At 40.7% G+C, this 20,892-nt stretch overlaps 1 protein-coding gene across 12 annotated transcripts in view; it reads left to right on the top strand.

Annotated features, from left to right (window-relative positions):
- ZBTB20 (zinc finger and BTB domain containing 20) overlaps positions 1-20,892 on the top strand; it is a 1,517,062-nt gene that overhangs the window by 641,508 nt on the left and 854,662 nt on the right. For 2 of the 12 annotated variants that reach the window (XM_029578310.1, XM_029578316.1), the window contains exon 3: positions 14,667-14,827. The exons of the other annotated variants lie outside the window; for them this stretch is intronic. The gene's annotated coding sequence lies outside the window, so the exon portion shown is untranslated. The remainder of the gene's footprint in view (positions 1-14,666; positions 14,828-20,892) is intronic. 12 annotated transcript variants of the gene reach the window in all.

Here is a 20,892-nt window from a genome sequence, read left to right as displayed (position 1 = left end):
CAAAGACCTTAATAAATGGCAAAGATAGAGAATCTGTTATCTTCATAATGCTTTACTGACTGAGACAAAGGTAGTTCTCTCTCATCCTAGAAATATCCATCGCAGAGACCATCAGATTAGGATCCTCTCTGAGTCTGATCATTCGGAACAAAGATAAACTCCCTTTTATCCCAAACTGCAATCCCTAACACTTCTGGCTTGGATGCTGAGAAAGTAATAAGTAGGCATGGTGTGTCTGAGAAAATGTTTTGAGTTCTAGCTTCTAGGATAAGAGTCTGCCAGACAGAGTTAGTTTAAATGGAGGACTTTTGTCTTCTGATATGAAGGTGAATATCTAGATTCCTTTTCCTGACTGTTAGGCTCCAGCTTCCTCCCCCGTGTAACCCCCATCTCCTCTGATCTGAAACAACTCCAGCATAGCCTCTAGCAGAATCCTGTTCCAAGGACCTGGGATAGAATTTCCTGTAAACTTGGATGCTTTTAAAGGCCCCCAAGCCAGGATTTCCTGTGGCACTGGCTGGTTGTCACAACCTTCTGGGGTATATAAGAAAGACTCTTGAAACCAGTCAGAACCTTGGCAACAAGTCTGCTGAGTAGCTGCCTTCTCAGTATGTGGTGCTAGTTTGTATCTCTGCCTTGTGCTTCCTGTTCCTGCTTCTGCTCTTGAGTTCTAACTCTTGGCTTATCTGGTGCTGGCCCTTCCCCTGTCTCTTGTCTTCTGATGTGTTCTCCCTCTGTTTCTTTTCCTACTTGCCCTGCTTCTTCAATTTGACTTCTTGGGCTTGACCTCAGCTTTGGACCTGACTACTGTTTGCCTGCTACCTGCCCTGACCCTGGTTTGTCTTTTGGATTCTGCCTTCTGCTGTCTGCCCCGACCTTGCTTCATTCTCTGGACTTCCTTGTTTGCTGCCTCGACTTTTGCTTAGACCTGGACATTCTCCCTTGCCTTGCCCCGGGACCTGCCTAAGTCCTGCTGGCTGTCTACACCAAGGACTCAGCCTGCGGAAACGATGGTTGGTATAGATGAAGCTACTGCTAGTCCCATCCAGGCCCTTCTGCTCATGGTTGGTGTGGGCCACATGGGTTCTCCCATGTGGCTGAGTCAACCACACCTCCGCACAGGGATTCACAACCGTAACACTGTCCCACACAAAGCCTACTTCAATAATTTCAACAATTGTCAGTCTAGACCTACTTGATTAGGATCCATTTACATTTGCAATTGGCACTTTTTCACTATTTTGTGAAAAGGAATATTTTTTATGCCCAGCCTTTAGATGTCAGGTATATGCAGGCTTACTTCGTTTGAATCCTCTCAGAAAGGACCTGAAGTTCTATGGCCATCAACCCACTTGAAGAAAGTTCCCTTTGAATTCTTCAGCTTTTGTGAGTTTATGTACCTGACCTACAGGCCGATACAGTACAGTGCGCTCCGGTGACTCCGGTAAGGACAGTAAAAACTGCTTTTCTGTGCACCCTCTGACTTAATATCATGGCGATATTAAGTCGGAGGTCCCAAAAGTTAAAAAAAAAAAAAAAAAAGTTAAAAATAAAAAAAAAATTTTAAATGGGCCCGCAGCTCGTGGGTTGAAAACCAGACGATTAATTTTGCCAGCGTCCGGTTTCTGAACCCGTGGCTGTCAGCGGGTTTGAGAACTGACGCTGGCAAAATTTGAGCGTCGGCTGTCAAACTCGCTGACAGCCGCTGCTCCTGTCCAAAAAGAGGCGCTAGGGACGCGCTAGTGTCCCTAGTGCCTCTTTTTACCGTGGGCCCTAATTTAAATAAATTAACTTACTGAATCACACGCTCTCCTGCGATTTTTACTGTATCGACCCGCTATAAAGTTATGATTGTCATTTCAATCCTAGAGTCAGTGAGTTCCAGAACTTGCTGATTTAATCCATTTTACACTCAATTTTATCATAAATGTGTTTCTTTACACCCATCTAGATTTCTTCCTTAGTTAATTATCCTTCCATTGTTTTTACCCTCACTTTCACTGTGGTAAGGGAGAAACTGCACTTTGTGTAGGAGATAACTGGGTTTCTATTTGGAATGGATTAAAGCCTTTTCCACTCTGTTTTTGTTACTTTCAACAATAACAGACCTTTGACATACAATTCTAGCTATACGTTGATGCAAGACAACTGTCATTTCTTTAAACTGTTGGTGGAAGTTGAGATTTGGTCAATGGGTGCTACTAGATATTTTCTCAGCATATAGTTACTTCAAAGGTCTCGCAACAGATTAGGAATTTCTTTTCACACTATTCACAATGGGTTGAATTTTAAAAAGGTTATGTGCGCTGGGCCTATTTTCAAAAGTCCCAGCGATGCGCGTAAAGCCCTGGGACGTGTGTAAGTCCCAGGGCTTTACTGAAGGGGCATGGGCGGGGTGGTCCGGGGCAGGCTCAAGCAGATTTCGGAGCGGCCTGGGAGGGAACGGGGAAGGCAGCGCGGCTCGGCACGTGCAAGATGCATAATTGTGCACCCCCTTGTGCGCGCCGACCTAGGATTTTATAACATGCACACGCATGTATTGGATTTGCAACTGAGATTCCTGGTAATTGGGGAGGTCGAGGGAGTAAATCTACATGCTTCCTGGCCCATAGGCAGGGGCGGATTCCTGATGACGACTGGCCCTGGGATTCGCCGCCCAGGAGATACCACGTGATCTGCTGAGTGCAGCTCTGTCACGGCCACTTTCGGCAGACCACATGACTAGAGCGACCAGCCCACCGGGGGATGCCCGATCCCCCGATAGGCCAATCCGCCCCTGCCCATAGGATGGCATTCTGAGAAGGGCTTTAAACTAGAATCATTGGGGATGGGTGAAAAAAAGCCTTCTAGTAAGTAAAACAGACACTTGTATACAAATGGTGAAAAAGGGCAACATCTAGATCTATATATACTAATTCCCATAGTATGGAAAATAGTGGCCGATCTAGAGGCAGTTATAGAAGAGGTTGGCTTGGATGTAGTGACTATCACAAAGACAAATAGTATACAGAAAATCATGATTTGGATATAGTTTTTATGAGATTACAATCTATTCAGGAAGAACAGGGTAGGAAGAAAAGGAGGACGAGTGATGCTATATATAAAATATAATAATAAAGCAATGAAACTGCAGAGCTTATGAGGTAAGGAGAATGCACTGTGGGTTAATCTGGAAATAGAGATGGAACATCTATTATATTGTATGATATAAAAGCCTCCTTCACAGGCAGAACAAATGGATAGAGATTTAATGGAGGATATTCACAAAATTGCTATGAAAGGGGAAGTGTTATTTCTAGCTGGATTTTGATTGGAACATCTTGGCTGCAGTGTTATCCAGAAGCAGGAAGATTGAGGATTCTCTGCAAGGAAAATTTACGTCAACTGGTAAAAGAACCCATACGGCAGGGGGCATTATTGGACCTGGTGTTTACCAATGTAAGTAGTATTTCTCATGTCGTAGTGGAAGATCATCTGGGATCCTGTAATCACCAGATGGTATGGTTGAGTATGAGAGTGCCAGCAGTGTTGTTTCATTCAAAGGTGAGGGTCTTAGACTTCAGGAAAACTAACTTTGTTAAAATGGGGAAGTACCTCCAGGAGTCATTTGCTGGACTGGAAAATATAGGGGAAGTAGAGCAGCAGTGGGCAAAACTAAAAGGACATATATTGAAAGGACAACTAACCTTTTTGTTAGGACAGTAACTAAAGATACAAGGAAAAAGAAGCCACTATGGTTTTCTAACGAAGCAACTGAAAGGTAAGTTAGAAAAGGTTAGTGTTCACAAACAAGAGATTGCAGAAAGAGAAAAACAGGTGACAGTATCTGGAAAAACTAAGAGAAATTGTGAAAGTAGTCAGGAGAGTGATGATTGAAATGGAAAAAATATAGTACATGTTTTAAAGATATGTTAGTGATAGGAAGAAGTGCAAAGGCAGCATTGTGAGACTTGGAGGTCAAGAGAAGGAAGATGTAGAGGTTGATAAGGATAAAGCAAAATTGCTTAACAAATAGTTGTGTTCAGTGTTCACTGAGGAAGGGCCAGGATTAGGACCACAGAAAATGGACACACATAGAATTAGAAGTGAGGTAAATTTCAAACTATTTTCAGAAAACTGTGTGTGTGAGGAACTAGCTAATCTGAAAGTAGATAAAGCAATGGGACTGGATGGGATAAAAGAGGGGTTTAAGGAAACTTAGAGAGGTTTTGGCAGCTCCACTGGCTGAACTTTTCAATGCTGCTTTAGAGTTGGGAGTACTTCCAGAGGACTGGAGATGGATGAATATGTTTCCTCTTTACGAAAGTGGAAGTAAGGAGAGGCTGCTAATTACAGACCTTTTAGTCTGACCTTTGTGGTGAGTAAATTATTGGAATCACTGCTAAAACAGAGGATAGTGCAGTTTTTGGAATCCAATGGATTAGAAGATCTGAGACAGCATGGTTTTAGCAGAGGTAGGTCTTATCTGAAAACTTTGATCAACTACTTTGACTGACTGACCAGAATTGGATCATGGGGAGAGTGTTAGTTGCAGTGTACTTAGATTTCTGTAAGGCTTGTGAATGATTTTGCATAGGTGATATAATGTGAGTCTGCCTGCGGCAAGCGGGCAGACTCCCTACCTTCTATCAGTCTCAGCGCAGCTGACCGGGCTGCCGACACAGTTTCTTCACGGCAGGTCGTGCTGCTGTGTCCAGGCTCCCCTGCGGTCCTAGCGCCACACTTTGAAGCCATCCTTGCCGCACCTGCAGCCTGCCTCTCTTCCTCCGCGGCAGGGCCGCCGCCACCGCCGAGAGCTCCTTCTTCAAGCTGCAGGGAGCCGCCTTTCGTCGGGCCTTCCATGCAGCCTGGATGCTGCTGTCCTTGGTGCTACTTCCTGTTGCTGCCTGCCTTTAGGCGCTGGTGCGCACCACTTCAGTGTACTTAAAGGGCCCGCGGCCGGATATGCCCCGGGCCCCACCTAATGACAGTTTCCTGCTTCAGCCCTATAAAAGGGCCCTGCCTGCCTTCATCCAGTGCCTTCGGATCGGGTTCCACAGTCATCTGTGTCCTCTTCTTCGGTCCACGTCCTCCATGGTCTTCTCCTGTTTTGACGGCTCTGTCTCCATGTTCCTGATGTCCTGGTCCTCCATCATCTCGATGTTCCCAGTGTCCTGAAGCTCCTCTGTCTTGATGTTCCTGATGTCCTTGTCTCATCCCTTGTCGGAGTTACTTCGTCCGTACCTCCGGATGTCTTCATGTTCCTGTTGTCCGATGCTACTTCCTGATGCCTTTGTCTTCGCATCTGCTTCCAGTTCCTTGGTTCCTTGATGTCCACTTTCCCGGCATGCCATTGTTGTGGTCCGTGACCAGCCCAAGGGCGGGCTGTGTAGGGCGCCTCATGGTACAAGGCCATCTTCTCCTCCAGAAGACTTCTGCTTGAATCCTAAGTCTTGAACCTCGTGTTGTCTGAGAATCCCGTATCTTGTATCCTGAGCTTGAATCCTGTCCTGCTTTTTGGACTCCCTTGCTTCTGCGTCCGTCCATGTCTCTGTTTGAACCTGCTCCACTTCAGCATGGTCCGCGACCAGCTACTGACGGCTGTGTAGGGCGCGCCCCGGTGCAGGCCTCTTCGGGATCTTCACCATGTTCCAGTCTGATCTACTTCACACCTCGTCTAGAGCCTGCTTTGAGCCCAGCATGGTCCGCGACAAGCCCTGTGGGTGGGCTGTGTAGGGCGTGCTGCATTGCAGTCTCAACCCAGCTCTTGAACCTTGCTCCTGACTCCTCGTCTACAGTACCTTGCTCCTGACTCCTCGTCTGCTGTCCCTTGTGCCTGAGTCTTCATCCAAGTGTCCTCGCCTGAGTCTTCGCCCAGAGTCTTCCATGTCCAAAGCCTCCATCTGCCCTCGTCCTCTGTCCGGTCTGCCACCTATTGCTATTACCTAGTGGCAGGTCCGAAAGGGCTTGGAACGGTCGGAGGACTGTTCATTGACCACCATTGCATTGGTGGTCTTCCTGAAGCGTGCAGGTCTGGTAGAGGGTCAGACCTTAAGTCTCCTTGTCTTCGTTCGAGCTTTGTTCTGCTCCTTGTCTGCCCATGCTTGCATCAGCTCACCTCTCGCTGTGCTCTCAGGGCTCCTCCCTGAGTGGCGTGGCAATCCAAGGGCTCACATCTCCCACCAGAAGCGACCGCGCCTCCGCGCTCGTAACACATAAATAAACTGAACACCCTTGTTATGGGCCCTAAGATGATTCACTGGAACTGGTTGAGTGGGAGACTAAAAGGTTAGTGGTAAATAGCGTTCACTTCAAAAAGAGGGACATTACTAGCAGTGTGCCATAAAGATTGGTCCTTGGACTAGTTATTCTCAACATTTTTGTAAGCGATATTGTGGAGGGACTATCAGGAAAGGTTTGGGTTTTTTTGTGAACGATACTAAAATCTGCAACAGGTTAGACCCCTTTGAAGTTGTAGAAAACAGGAGGGATTTAGCTAAACCTGGGAATGGTCTAGAGTCTGCTGGCTAAGATTTAATGCTAAAAATAATGTAGGGTCATGCATTTTGACTGCAAAATCCCAGTGGAGTGGTATTGTTTAGGGGTGAAATTCTTTTGTGCACAAAACAAGAACAGGAACTGGGGGTGATCGTAATGATGATCTTCAGGTGGCAAACAGATAGATAAGGTTACAGCACAATCCAGAAAGATGCTTGGCTATATAAGGAGAGAAATTGTCAGCAGAAAAATGGAGATGGTGGTGCCCCTGTACAAGTCCCTGGTGAGACCTCATTTGGAATACTGTGTACAATTCTGGAGATCACAGCTTCAAAAGGTTATAAACCAGATGGAGTTGATCTAGAGGGTGACTACTAAAATGGTTTGTGGACTACATTGTAAAGCATATGGGAACAGACTTAAATACCTAAATATATATATCCTAGAGGAAAGATGGGTGAAGGGAGATATGATATACATTTAAATACCAATGACTAGTACAATGAAACCACTAATACATATTCATATGAGTCTCCACTAAGTATGTTTGAAATTTTATACTCAACAGTTAAAATGTTATCCTTTATTTTTATCCCAAAAAACGTATATATTATTTTTGTTAAGAGGAAAAGACCTCGGTACTGGTAAAGAATCTGATTTTGCAGAATCTGAATGGCCAGTTGTTACAATCACTAGTCTTAAAACCTCTCTTATTCTTTAATTGATTTTTCTAAAAAAATTTTCTTTACTTCAATCTTCTGTGAATTTCAATCAAATAATAATGCCACTCTGTGGTGTGTCTTTTTAGACTTGATAACTTTTTCTTATAAATTTCACTCGAGCGGAATTTTCCTCTTGAGATTCAAAGACTTTTTTTGTTTTATAAGAAACTCTTAAGACAGAGATTTCAGCATCTTAACAGCATCCTGGATTCAGCTGTTGCAGTTGGTCTGGATGGGCAGACTAGATAGACCATATGATCTTTTTCTACCACTGTGTTTCTATGTTTTACACTAGTATTGCATAGAATGGACAGTGAACTTCAACGAGATAGAAAGTGTTTGCTAGAAGCATGACACAGTGGTACAATTCCCTTCCTCCAAGTAAGTGAAATTTGTTGCAAGGGACTGAGACTAAAAGTTATTAGACAATTGTAGTTTTGTACCATTTTAAAACAAAATTATTTCTTTGACATTTTAATCTCCATCCCAGATACCAGATTTCTGCCAAATCTGTTGCGTAGTTTTTAAGGTCCAACATTTTTATAGATAGACAGATGCACACACCATCAATAATAGGCACTTTCACACTAGAGAAATGCATCTAAAAATCAGAAGTTAATTTTCATAAGTATTTTTGTGCTTAAAACCTTTTTGAAAATTGCCCCAGGAGTTGTACACTTAAATGTAGACTTTATGCATATTTGAAAGAGGCATTCCCAGAGGTGGAGTTGCGGAGAGGGAAACCATTTACATGCATAATTTTGATTTTCGAAAGTAGGTGTATAAATAGACACATACACATTTCCACCTGGCCCCAAGCAGACATAAATGTGTGCACATATGTCATACAGGGGTATGCACGTACCAACTAATTTTTAAAGCGTGCTTATGCACATAAGTCCACTTTGAAAATTAGGGCTGAAGTCCGCGTAAACTTTCTACATGCATACTTCAACCCTATATGTGCTATTCCAAAATTACCTTCATATTCTTAAAATATCCTTAAAGAAAACAGATGATGGGGTTTAAATTGAAAATGATTTAGAACTAAGGTTGTTCTTGACAACTATGCTCTTGATCAAGTTTCACATTTTAATTATCTTGGTTGTGATGTCTACTTTAGCTGTAACAATGATATAATGAATACATTATGTTAATTCCAATCAATTTATGGTGCCATCTATAAAATATTAAATGGAAAACTTGAAGAGAAACATAACACTTTTCTATAGATCTAAAATACAAGTTGTATATAATATTTAGTAGCTATTAGCAGAATTCAGATAGATATTAACATTTTGAAATCTGTTAAAGATTATAATAGGCATGATAGGATTAGGAATAAAGATAACAAAAAGAGAAGTTAATATGTATTCAGCGAATAGGAAATTCAGACATTAGAAAGAATGATAGAAACATGGGAAAAATGAAACATGAAAGATTTCAAAAGATCTTCATTATTGATCTACAGGAAAAAGAAATCCAGTCAGACCTAGGAAAATAATAATCAATGGTGATCTATAATGAAGCCAGAATAGGCACTGTTGCCTAACTCAGGATAGATGATGATGATGATGAATTAATTTACCAATTAATGTTGCTTTTATTGCAGTTCTGACTGCTCCATTTCTCTACAGTCAGCCTCTTTAGGGGAAAAATAGGATTTTCAGCCTTTCCCACCTGATGTGTTGGGGGTCTCTTCACCCTATCATTATTCCCATATTTGTGCCTTCAATGTTACTCATTATCAGAGAAAGTGAAATTACTTACCTGCAATGCTTTGTTCTCTACTGAAGCAGCTCAGTGGAGATGCACAACTCATCCACCTCCCTTTTTGGAAAGCCGCTCTTCAACCTTTTATTATAATAATAATAATTATTATTGCTAATCATTGAACTGAATGGCAGTTGGCCTGCTGCTGCGTGATACCATAACACCATAGACTCTGAAGCTTTTTTTCTTCGGAAAATTCTCCACTCTTCTCTGATAATACCCACAGAGCAGGACACATGTCCCATATGTTTGAATCCACTGAGCTATCATCAGAGAACATTACAGTAAGTAATCCTGCATTATTAATCAGTAATAATTTTTATAAAATAAAAGTTAATGCATACTGGAATCACCTTGTCCTGAGTTGTACAGTTTTAGCACTATTACAGTGTAGTAAGACTCCAATGGAAATGTGAATTCTTTTGCATTCAAGTAAATTGGTTGTTTGGTGAAGGGTGGGAGCCTTGCCATGGATGGCTCTGGATTTAATCTCAGATACATGAGATTTTGACTGTTTTGTCAGTTTGGAACCGTATTCCTAAAGGAGAAATTGTGAAGTGTTTAGTTCAAGATTAGTGGAAACAAATGATGTTGGTAATATAAATGTTGTTTATTGCATTTTTATATAAAATTGTTTAACTTAAAAACTTTTAGCAACAGTGGGAATGTAAATCTAATAGTAAACGTTTGAGTCACCAGCAGAAGTTTATCATTATCTTTGATAACAGATGAATTCTAGCCTTTTTTTTGTCTGTTTTCAGATTGGTAGCATTGTATATATTTTGCATATAAAGGAAGCATATTTTAAGACTGGGCATAAGCATATGTATCCTTCCAGTGGGGACATTTGGGCATACTCAGAACATTTTAAGAAGAAGAAATGCACAACATTTACCCCAATTGATAAAATAACTTCCTTTATTCAAAATCTAAAAAAAAAGGGGATTGAGACAAGCCCCAACATCATCTTCCTGGCTGCATTTGTTTCTGGTAGCAAATGGCATGTGCATGTGTTGCTTCAGGGGTATTTGTCACACACAGAGTAGTTTTGTTGTTTGGGGTTGAATCCTGTTCCTTTTCTTCTTTACAATGTATGAAGTAGCTATGGGAACCAACTTAATTTCAATATAGACTCTATTCCTTCTCCCCCTTTCTCCTTATGTTCCTCAATAAATATTCATCCGATGTGTTTGCATGTGTATGGTGAAGAATTTTCATCTTATGGTTATCTTGAAAACCAGAGCTGTTAGTGGATCTACTGACTGGAGTTGTGCAGCCCTGCTCTAGAGTCACATAACATTGGCATAATGCCGTAAGTGACTCATTTGGTGTCCTTTTTGAAACAAACCGACTTTGTGAATCCTTATCCCAGCAGGTATTATTAAAATCCCAAGCACCCCTAAGAATCACACTCCAGACAGCAGATTTGGCATATCCTCATGTTTTTAGTGGAGAAAATTTGATATACAGTGCCATTGTTGACAATACGCATCAAACTTTCTGTGAGGATAAACCCGATACATTGCCTGGCATGCTATTTTTAAGGGTTCACAACCTGTTTTGAGTTACACCTTTGATTTGAATGCTGCTGATTTGGCACATCATTGAAACCAGCACTCTTGTTGGCAGACTCAGCAGTGAAATCAAGGATCAGAGCTACATGGAAATTGAATTTCCCTTTCATCCTCTTAAGATGGGCCTTTCAAAACATGCTCAGTGGTCATTGGCAGGCCAGTGTGAGGAAGCGTAGAGCATCTCATGATATTCCTATTCTGGGGACTAATGGTAGACTTTGACTTCCAGAAATGTCAATCTAGCATATTTCATGAGTACTAAATTCACATGAAAATGCAAAAAAAAAAAAAAAAAAAAAAAGACAAATAGTTGCAGCCAGAGCATGGTTGAATTACATTAGCAGTGCACTATGAAGGAAGCTTATATTGTTGTATAAGTGCTCATGCTGTATCTGTTCTGTAGATAAATGTGAGTATTCTGATATAAGTGCTTTCAATCTGCCAACTTTCACTAGCATTAAATTAAAAATAAAACAATAACTAAATAATAAAGAAATTATGTTGCTAAGCAGCTAGAAGTATCTGCAGCTTCATATATACAAAAAGCCTTCAGTACTTCATTGTGTACTTTATGGTACTGTACAATGCATTCATTTGATGCCAGAATAATTTTGTGAGCTAGTTGTGTGAGTAATGACTGACTAAATTAATAAATGCTTTCGTGCTTCTAGACAGCCTGTGTTTATGAACTATACTGTACATATCTAGACAGAATCAATATATTCATGGACCGAGATCCATGAGCAAATGTAACAAAGCTAAAGTGACTGCAAAGATTACCAGATAAACAAAAAATTCATTACTATGAAGTTAGGTTGTTTTTATTTTTTTTTATTATTATTGTTAATCAAATGAGTAGTCTGTGTGTCTGAGCTTTTAATGGCTGTATGGCAGCCTACCCAAAGTGTATTCCAAGAACAACTCACTGAAAAGGGTAGATGAAACCAGAACATATAAATATCACTCTTCATAGTTGCTTTTAAGAGTGCCGTTGACAATTTACCTTGTTGTACATTAGATGTGGATGATATATTTTGCAATACTACCTTTAAAATCATCTTTGTTATGATATAAAATCAATAAAATAAAAAAAAATCAAAGAAACAAAAGTAGGCTAGTATAAGAAGTAGCAAAATGGCATAAAGCAAAGAGAACCAAAAACTAGACAAACTGGAACAAGGAAATGTTAAGCATCACGATAGGTAAGTTTAAAAGCAGAGGGAATGGTAATGGAGACTGGACGAGAAGGGAGAATTAAGGGCTTCAGACTGTCTGCAGCTCACTTATTCCAAGGTTATGGAACAGTAAGGGAGAGCGCAACAACCAGAAGAGGCCCACATTGAGCGAGGGCTGGACATGAGAACATGAAACTGGGAGTGGCATGTAAGTGAAGCAGAATAACTGCAGAATAACAGAAGGTGGAGCCAGACTAGGAATTTATTTGAAAGTTAAAGAAACTGAACTTCAAAAAGGAACCAGTGAAGTAAAACAAATAGAGGGATATGTTAGTACTGTCTGTTTTTTGTTGCCGTTAAAAGGAAGTTCCGCCTTTGAAAGTCATGCAGTGCTTCTAACGGTGACCTGGCAGCAGTGAAAATACAGTGCAGCTGCTGTTGAGGGCATTCCTTGACTCACCACATATTCTTCATTGTACGGTTTATTGATAGGCTTCAATTTCTATCTTGTTTACCTCTAAAGGATTTTTGCAAGTTGATTTTCCCATGTGTTATTTAACAGCTTGATTTTAACTGACACGGCTCAGCTGTGATATAGCTGTGGAGACAGAATAATGCAGCTTTGCATGCTGAAAATACCTCTGCTTATCACCACTTTTATTTAATTAAGGGCACATTTTAAAAGCCCTGTGCGCGGCAAATCCGGGAGATATACGCATGACTGGGCTGCGCGGATTTAAGAGGCCTGCAGCCACGTGCATATCTTCCGGTATGTGCATTGGAAAGGATTTCGCAAAAAGAGGTGTGGGCGGGCCAGGACAGCGCCATTAAGTAGTCACACACAAGCGGTCGCCGGGATCCGATGACTGCATAAGTTACTGCTGCTATGGACTGCGGGTAAGTAGTGAAAATAATCAAATTTAGGGTAGTCAACAGGGTTTTAGGGGTCGGAGCTAGTAGAGTAAAAGGGAGGCAGGTTAGGTAGAGGGTTTAGGAAGTCCACTCCAAGGACAGCAGGATGTTAGTCCTCATGAAACCCACCTGCCTTTCCTGGGAGTTAGTTTCTCCATATATGAGCTCTATCATGGACTGAGGGACTTTGCCTAGGGGGCAGGGTGATAACTACAGCTACACATGCTCAGTAAGGCATGTTTGAAAGTTCTGGAATCTTTGAGATCAAAGTTCCTGACCAGGGCTGCATCTGATGATGTCACCCATGTGAAGGTTAACATCCTGCTGTCCTTGGAGAACACCTGTTACAGGTAAGCAACTCTGCTTTCTCTGTGCTGCACCTTGCCAATATAATGATGATGTCATGGAAAAAGTCTGTATTCTCTGCTGCCTCCTGCTGGTAGGGGGACATAAGCCACCTGTTTGGATTGGACTGGACTGGCATAGAAAATTAACAGGTAAGAAATTTTTGCCATTTGGATCTCTTCTGCAGAGTCTCTATCCCACCCCCCTCCCCCTTGATCTTTCATATCCTTAGCTATTCCAACATGTTCATGTAACATTTTCCCCTCTATTCCATTATCAATTTCATATCATAACCATTCACATGTCCGGTTTCCAAAGCAATATCCTCAATTCCCCCCTCTGCTCCCAGATTCCCACCAGCCAGTGGCCGTAAGTTCTGGGTGGTTCCTTGTAGGTTGCCTTGGACTGGGGGAGAGGGAGTAACAGGTACGCCTGGGCTCAAAGATATTTGATTGTCCAAGAGGAACAGGCTATGTTCCGAGCCTGCTCCCTCAGCAGGCTTTGCACCAGGCATTGAGGCTGAAGCCGGGGGGTGAAAAAACCATCGATTCGTGATTGTAAAGGGAGACTTTGTGCTGGGGCAGGGGACTTGAGCCACAATCGTCCCTTTCTTTTTGTATGGGGCATGATATTTAATTAAGAAATAAAACAATTATTCAAGAGTCTTACCAACACGACCTCTCCTTAATCTGTCCTTAGATCCTTTTAAGTGGAGGATTCGGAGAAGTTTTATTTCCTCGTAGGATTTATATTCAAGGCTGAAAAGTTAAGCTAGAAAAGTCCAAATACTCGTCGAGACCAAGTTGGAAGCAAAGTCGGAGCTAAGTCGTGCGCGCCTCTTGGGTGGCACGCCGGCGAGTGCGACGTGCTTAGGAAAGGCCTAGCCTTTTTTTTTTTAATTTATATTTTATTAATCTTATAAACAATACTGACAGCAATGTTCGCTTGTCTTAACAAAGGTACAAGAAATTTACAAACATATTATTGAATAAAGGAATCCCCTGTTATAAACAAAAAAGAGACTGGTTGGTTAACAATTTTAGCAATACTTAGCAACTTTCAGAAGAAAAAAATAATGGTGCATACATTACATTCCTTAGACTAGGCTACAGTGACAGGCAATCGTGCATCAAGAAAACTTCTCAACTCACTCGGTTCAAGAAACACAAACCTTTCCTGTTGGTATTTAACCACACATTTACTTGGGTAATATATAGTACACTGGGCCCTTATGATTTTACTTCCTGAACCATTTGTAGGAAATTTTTTCTACGGACTTGTTACCCTAGTAATATCAGGGAAGGTCCAGATCTTTTGACCTAGATATAATTTTTCTCTATTTTTCAAAGATAACTTAAGTATCTTATCTCTATCTGTGCTCTTCGAAAATTTGACACATAAAGTGCCCCTAAATTCAACCTGCTCAGACATAGTCTGTTCCAAAAAGGCTGTTAAATTGCTTGATTCACCCTGTTGTATATTCTGTGGACTATTTCCATTCTACTTTTCCCCCATAGCTATAAAGAATATTTTTTCAACTATTGGTATCTCTCCTTCAGTTAATTTCAAAATTTCCAACATATAATTCTTAAATTGCTCATAGGGAGATATTAATTTTACGTTAGGGAAATTCAGGATTCTTAAATTGTTATATCTTATTTGATTTTCAATCATTTCAATTTTCCTAGCATTCAACATATCACCTTGGATCAAGCCTGTCTGAAGTTTTTCAACCTGGGTGAACCGGGAAAGGCCTAGCTTTAAGGACCCCGCCGGTCTGGAAATGGTGACTTCACACTGGAGGCAGCTGCAACTCCGTTGGGGCTGGGAATCACAGTCCTCACCCCCGGTAGGCCCTGCAGATTTTCTTGCTCCTTAGAACCTCTCCTGCTCCTCAAAATGATTTCTCAATAGGCCAGCTTTAAGGACCCCGCCGGTCCGGCAATGATGACGTCACACGTGAGGCAGCGGCAACTCAGTTGGGGCCGGGAATCACAGTCCTCCCCTCCGGTAGGCCCTGCAGATTTTCTTGCTCGTTAGAACCTCTCCTGCTCCTCCAATAACTATTTCTGAGGGAGCAAATCATTAAATTCAGTTGAATCAAAGAAAAATCTATAACATATGTCTTAAAAATAGGATTAAACTGTAAGAATTGTTTTAAAAAGCTTACTTTTCCCTCCATTTCTCAACATGCTACTCTGCATGATTAGCCAAGTACATCACACCAAACTCTATATGTTTTGAAGTTATAAATATTTTGAAATGTGACTGAATAAAAAAAATGAATTGTATTTAAACCATATTCCACTTATTTTTTTAAATCTGAATTTGAAATCTATTAAAACCCAGAAGCAGATCTGAGTCTTAGAACCACTTATTACCATTTAGAAGAAAATGCAGATGTAGGATACCAAAAGATTTATCAGTAAGAAAAAAAAACAAAAAAAAACAACTGTGAGCAAAGCCAGGTCAAGAAGAATTGCAAAATCACTTGAGTTGCTCTACAGAGAGAACTTAAGCATCCCATTTCTTTATTTTTATTGAGGGATGAGAACATAATTCATTCTGCAGTTAAATACAAAACACTTCTTCTTTGTTTATCCTCATCACTGGTCTACGTGTGTGATAGAAGAATGTATCAGAATGAATGCTGACATCAGACTTCTGTTGAGACCAATAGTTAAATGTGCTTTGTTGTTGAGTGTAAAGCTTGACGATACTTGTCATAAATTTCAGGAACTCTGGCTTTTGAGGTTCCTTGCTTAGGTTATGCTAAGTAGCTGTCATTAAGGACTGCAACTGCACTTTTTAGGCCTAGCTATAGAAAAAACGAAAAGCTAGAGAACTGAAAATAACATAGCTACAGCATGCTAGGAAAATATTTAAACATGTATATATCATTTAGTAACTAAAGCATTACCATATATAGTAATACTTAGAGTTGTTTATCACATAAAGCTGTTATCACGTAGGTAACACGTAAGCTTATGCATAGGTATGACTTCCAAGAACTTATACCTAATTTTATGTAATTCATTGAATATTGATGAATATGCAGAGTATGATATACTGACAATTGATTTGTTTGCTTGTTATCGATGTCTTAAGATCACTTATAAGGTGTCTGTTTCTTCTGTGCCAGTCAGAGCTTTCATATTTTGGGTTGCTGTTGGTACACGATCCGATAATAAGGAAGTTGCTTATTACATTCTGTTTCTTTGGTGATTACAGACTTTTCTTTTGCAAACTTTTAAACTTGTACAGACAGAAATATATAAAGCCAGGCCAAGGGGCCTCCCAGGGAAATCCCATGAGGTTTTCCTTTAATTAATTTTCTACATACTGAAGATGGATGACTTGGGTATGTTGAAAGCTGGTTGAATGAAAATTTAGCAAACTCTTTGAGTGGTTTTGTGTATTTCTTTCCATTTTGTAAAACACAAAGGTGTGCAAAATGAAAACCACGTCTAATATTTAACTTACTTTATTGGCAAAAACGCAAGGACTCAAATTTAAAGATATTTTTTTCCATTCTAATGGGAAAATAGCTGCATTTCAGAGCAAGATGTCATGAAATAAAAACAAAACTTACCAAAGAAACCACACTTAATTGAATGAAATGAGCAAAAGGACCATCATACTAAGCACTACTGGTCTTAGACCTTCCTTGCTTTTTCAATAATCATTGGTCCAGAGAAATGAAACATTTTTGGGGGTTTGTTTATTTTTTGCAATTAAAATTGAAAGTCCACTTATCTTTATATTGTTTGGCATATAGAGTAATCCAATCAGTCCTAACACGTGCCGTGTTTTGAAGTAAATCTCTGCTTCAGGGGATTGTCTTATAGAAATCATATGCTGAAATACAAATGAAACACATAAGTATAGAATACTAGCTTGTAGCACGACAAGTTAAGAGATATACACACCATCCATGACATGCTCATCTATTCTCCTGGTTCAAGACCAACCCCGGAAGAATACTGATATTTATATTGATCTGTTGGCTAACCAAAGCTTCCAATTGGCAATTGATAAAGAACATGATGTCACTAGTCACTATGCTAAAAAAAAACAAAACAGAGGAGGAAGGAGGAAGAGAGAAAAAAAATCCAAAAAATCATTCAAACATTACAGCAGAGAATACCAGTCAGTTTCATCATTTAAGCCATATGGAGCAATGGAATTGACTATAAAAATCTAAAATTGTTCTCTAAAATTGAGTTTGTATTCTAAATTTAATTCATGTCCTGTAGATATTATCTGTTCAGTGACCCACCATTGTAAATCTACAAACTGGTGTGAACTTTCAATGCAATGGGAGATCATCAGAGCCTGTAATTTTTTAGTAGAGATGCAGCTTTTGTGTTTGGAAAGCCGAGTTTTAATCATATGCTTTGTGCGTCCAATATATAGCAAATCACAAGGGTATCAGATGGCATATATGACATTTTTTGACATGCAGTCAGTATATCGCTTTATGTCAAAGGATTGGCCAGAGGCTGGATCTTGCTATGAAGATAAATAGTGACACATGGAACAACTGCCACAAGGTTTGTGTCTTCTTAAATCCATGGGTGCCATATTACTTGGCTCAATAAACATTGACTTTTCTAACATGTCTTTTAAGTTTCTACCTTTTGTATAAGCTACCAACAGTTGTTCCTGGAATATAGAGTGCAGCCAATGCTTCCGTAGTATCGCTATCAAGCTTTGGGATCTGCAGGAATAGCATATTGTGCAACCTAATCGGCCACTAGAATTTTTTTCTTTATTCAACAAAAGCTCTCTTCTTTATTCAACTTAACGCTCTCTTAAGCCTTTTCAGAGCTTACCTGCCCGATCTAAATCCTGTTTTTCACTCTATCAGACAAAATAATTGGGAAAGCTCTGAAGAATTAAATAATTACCTTTAAGCTTGGTTCAGAAACCCTCTAAATATTTCTCTACTCGTTTCGGGATTCAGTGCTTATTATACACCTCTCATTTTTAGATGAGTATCTTATTTGTGAGTTCCCTCTTGATGCAGTCTTTTCGAAACACAGCCCATGTCGGGGGACTGTGAATTTAGTGACAGTAGTATTTGACTTGATGCTGATGATTGATTTACTCTGCTTGCCTATATATAATAAAAAATTTTGAATTTGATGGACATTGTTGAACCTTGGATGTTCTTCCTCCTCTTAGTGGCTATTCGTCTTTGATGGTTGGATTATCCCCTCATGTTATTTTCTGCTCATGAAATAAAAACAAGCCACAAAGGAGAGAGTAAAGAAATTAAGTTGTTTATTGAAGAAGTAGCGTATGGGTTAGAGCACTAGCTGGGAACTAGGGAAGCCAGGGTTCAAATCCTGCTTCTCCCACTGATGCTTTTTCTGACTTTGTGCAAGTCACTTCACCCATTTAGATCATTTGTTTAGGCAAATGATGCGTGCTATTTGCCAAAATGAATAATCTGAAAATGTTCAGTCATTTTCAGATGAGCTGATGTTTTGGCTCAATTGTAGTAAACCAAAAACAGACTCATTTGTCACAATTTTCACATTTGGATCATCTAAATACATATCTCTAATAATGGCTGTTGTATAAGCCATAATAATAATAGGCTGCTTTAATCAAATTTCTTAAAGATATTGGGCCGGATTTTAAGATGTATGCGCGGGGGTACATTTGTGCTCGCAACCCAGCGTGCACAAATGTACGCCCAATTTTATGGCATGCGCACGCAGCCGTGCACATGTTATAAAATCTGGGGTCGGCACGCGCAAGGGGATGCACCTTGTGCATGCCGAGCCCTAGGGAAGCCCCGATGGCTTTCCCCGTTCCCTCAGAGGCCATTTCGGAGCAGCCTTGGAGGGAACTTTCCTTCCGCCCCCCCCCCCCCCACCTTCCCCTCCCTTCCCCTACCTAACCCACCCCCCAGCCCTAACTAAACCCTCCCCCAACCTTTATTTTATAAGTTGCGCCTGCCTCCGGGCAGGCGTAGGTTGCGCGCACCAGCTGATGGCCAGTGTGCAAACTCGGGCACAGTGCCAAATAGCCGCTGTGCCTGGGGGCTCCAGCCCCAGACCTCCCCGCCCATGCCCCCCCCCCTTTTTTCAAGCCCTGGGACTTACACGTGCCCCGGGGCTTTACGTGCGCCACCGGGCCTTTCGAAAATCTGCTCCATTGTCACTTAACTTATATTGTGACATTTTATTTTTAAGATGTTTAACTTTTAAAGACCAGCATTGTTAAGCCTATTTCAGGGTAGTAACATATATAATATAGCTTTTGTTTAGAATGTTTTAGAAAGAAGAGTGTGAAAGGCTTCCAGTATTCTGCATGGCCTTTTAAGCCAATAAAAATTGAGAATTCTATATTGATAGATGACATATGCAAATGCACATTTCATAGGGTATTTTCTACAAGATTTTTGAAAGCCTTTGTTCAAAATGTGAAAAGAAAAATACAACTGAAAAAATTAATTAAATATCTCTCCTTACAAGAATATTCTATTACCTTTTCTTGAATTTTGTGGTTTTACTTACGGTTTGCTATCAAAATTGAACAGAGTTTTTCATGGTAAATTCATGTCAGTAATCTTGAAACATTGGGAAAACTTTTAGGAAAAGTGGCTTTCAGTCCACTGAAGAACTTTTTAAATGATTATAGTATATTGTATGACAATCAATGTGGTTTTCGCTTCGATTATAATACAGAAACTGTACTTGTATCAGTTAATGATTACCGTATTTGTTGCAAACTGTTGATTCTGGGAGGGCTGTTATCGCTGTTTATCTGCATCTCACGTATGTATTCAATCTACCGAATCAGGCAATACTGCGCTCTAGACTGAAAGCATTGGGTATTGGAGCTGTACTCCAATAGTTTCTCTCTTTTTCCTCTATGTGGTTATCTCAGGTTTAAATTAGGTCTCGGTGTTCTGACTGGATATTGACTCCCGTAGATGTCCCTCAGGGATGTGTTTTGGCATTCACTCTGTCTAATATCTGTTTGCAACTATTATGTTAGATTTTAGATTATTTCAATATTTATTTTAAGGTTTTTGCTGATGCCATACAGCTTTATTTTGAGGTCTCAGATAATATACAGGTGACAATTGATTTAGTTCTGTCCTGTCTTTCAATAGTCGTTCTGGCTTTCTAGTAGTGCTCTAAATTCATAACTTAGCAAAAACAGAGGCTCTATGGGTTTCTAGAAAACCTCAGCTTGAAATTCTTTCCTGTATTTCAGTTGTTGAGAATAATCAATTTCAAGAATCTGTTAGTTCTCACAGGACAAGCAGGATGGTAGTCCTCACATATGGGTGACGTCAATGGACGGAGCACTGCCACGGAAAACATTTCTGTCAAAGTTTCTATAAAGCTTTGACTGACGCTGGCACACTGAGTGCACTGAGCATGCTCAGCCTGCAAATATCCCTGTGACCACAGGTGTCTCCCCTCAGTCTTCTTTTTTCCGCTCTGCAGTAAGCATAGCGGTTAGGAGCTCTGTGAGAAATTCTCACAACTTTTACTCACGGAAACACTTAAACTTTTACTTCACAAATGTTTTTCCCCTGTGTGGGTCTCTCCTTGCATACGTTTAATCAATTCTCGGTGAGTACCATGCCCTGTTTTTCGGTCGGTTCCTGTCACCTCACTACGGTTTCCCTGGCCTACCAACCGAATTGCGGCCTTCCCTCTCCCTATGTTTTCACAGTTAGTCCCACATAGCCTGCAAGTGTCCTCCTGTGACCCTCTGCCTGGTTATTAGTGCTAGTGGGATAGGGACTTTCACGGTTACTGTTGCCGCCAAGGCCCCCTGTCGAATTCATACCTCGGTACCTTCGTGCAGTCGATGCCCCCATCGCTACTGTTGGTACCCCCTTCCAGGCCGTCCTGCCTTTTTCGACACCATCGACACCCCTCC

The sequence above is a fragment of the Rhinatrema bivittatum genome, chromosome 15 (genome assembly GCF_901001135.1).
Source record: "Rhinatrema bivittatum chromosome 15, aRhiBiv1.1, whole genome shotgun sequence".
Classification (NCBI taxonomy): Eukaryota; Metazoa; Chordata; class Amphibia; order Gymnophiona; family Rhinatrematidae; genus Rhinatrema; species Rhinatrema bivittatum.
This window is presented reverse-complemented; position numbering and strand designations above follow the sequence as displayed.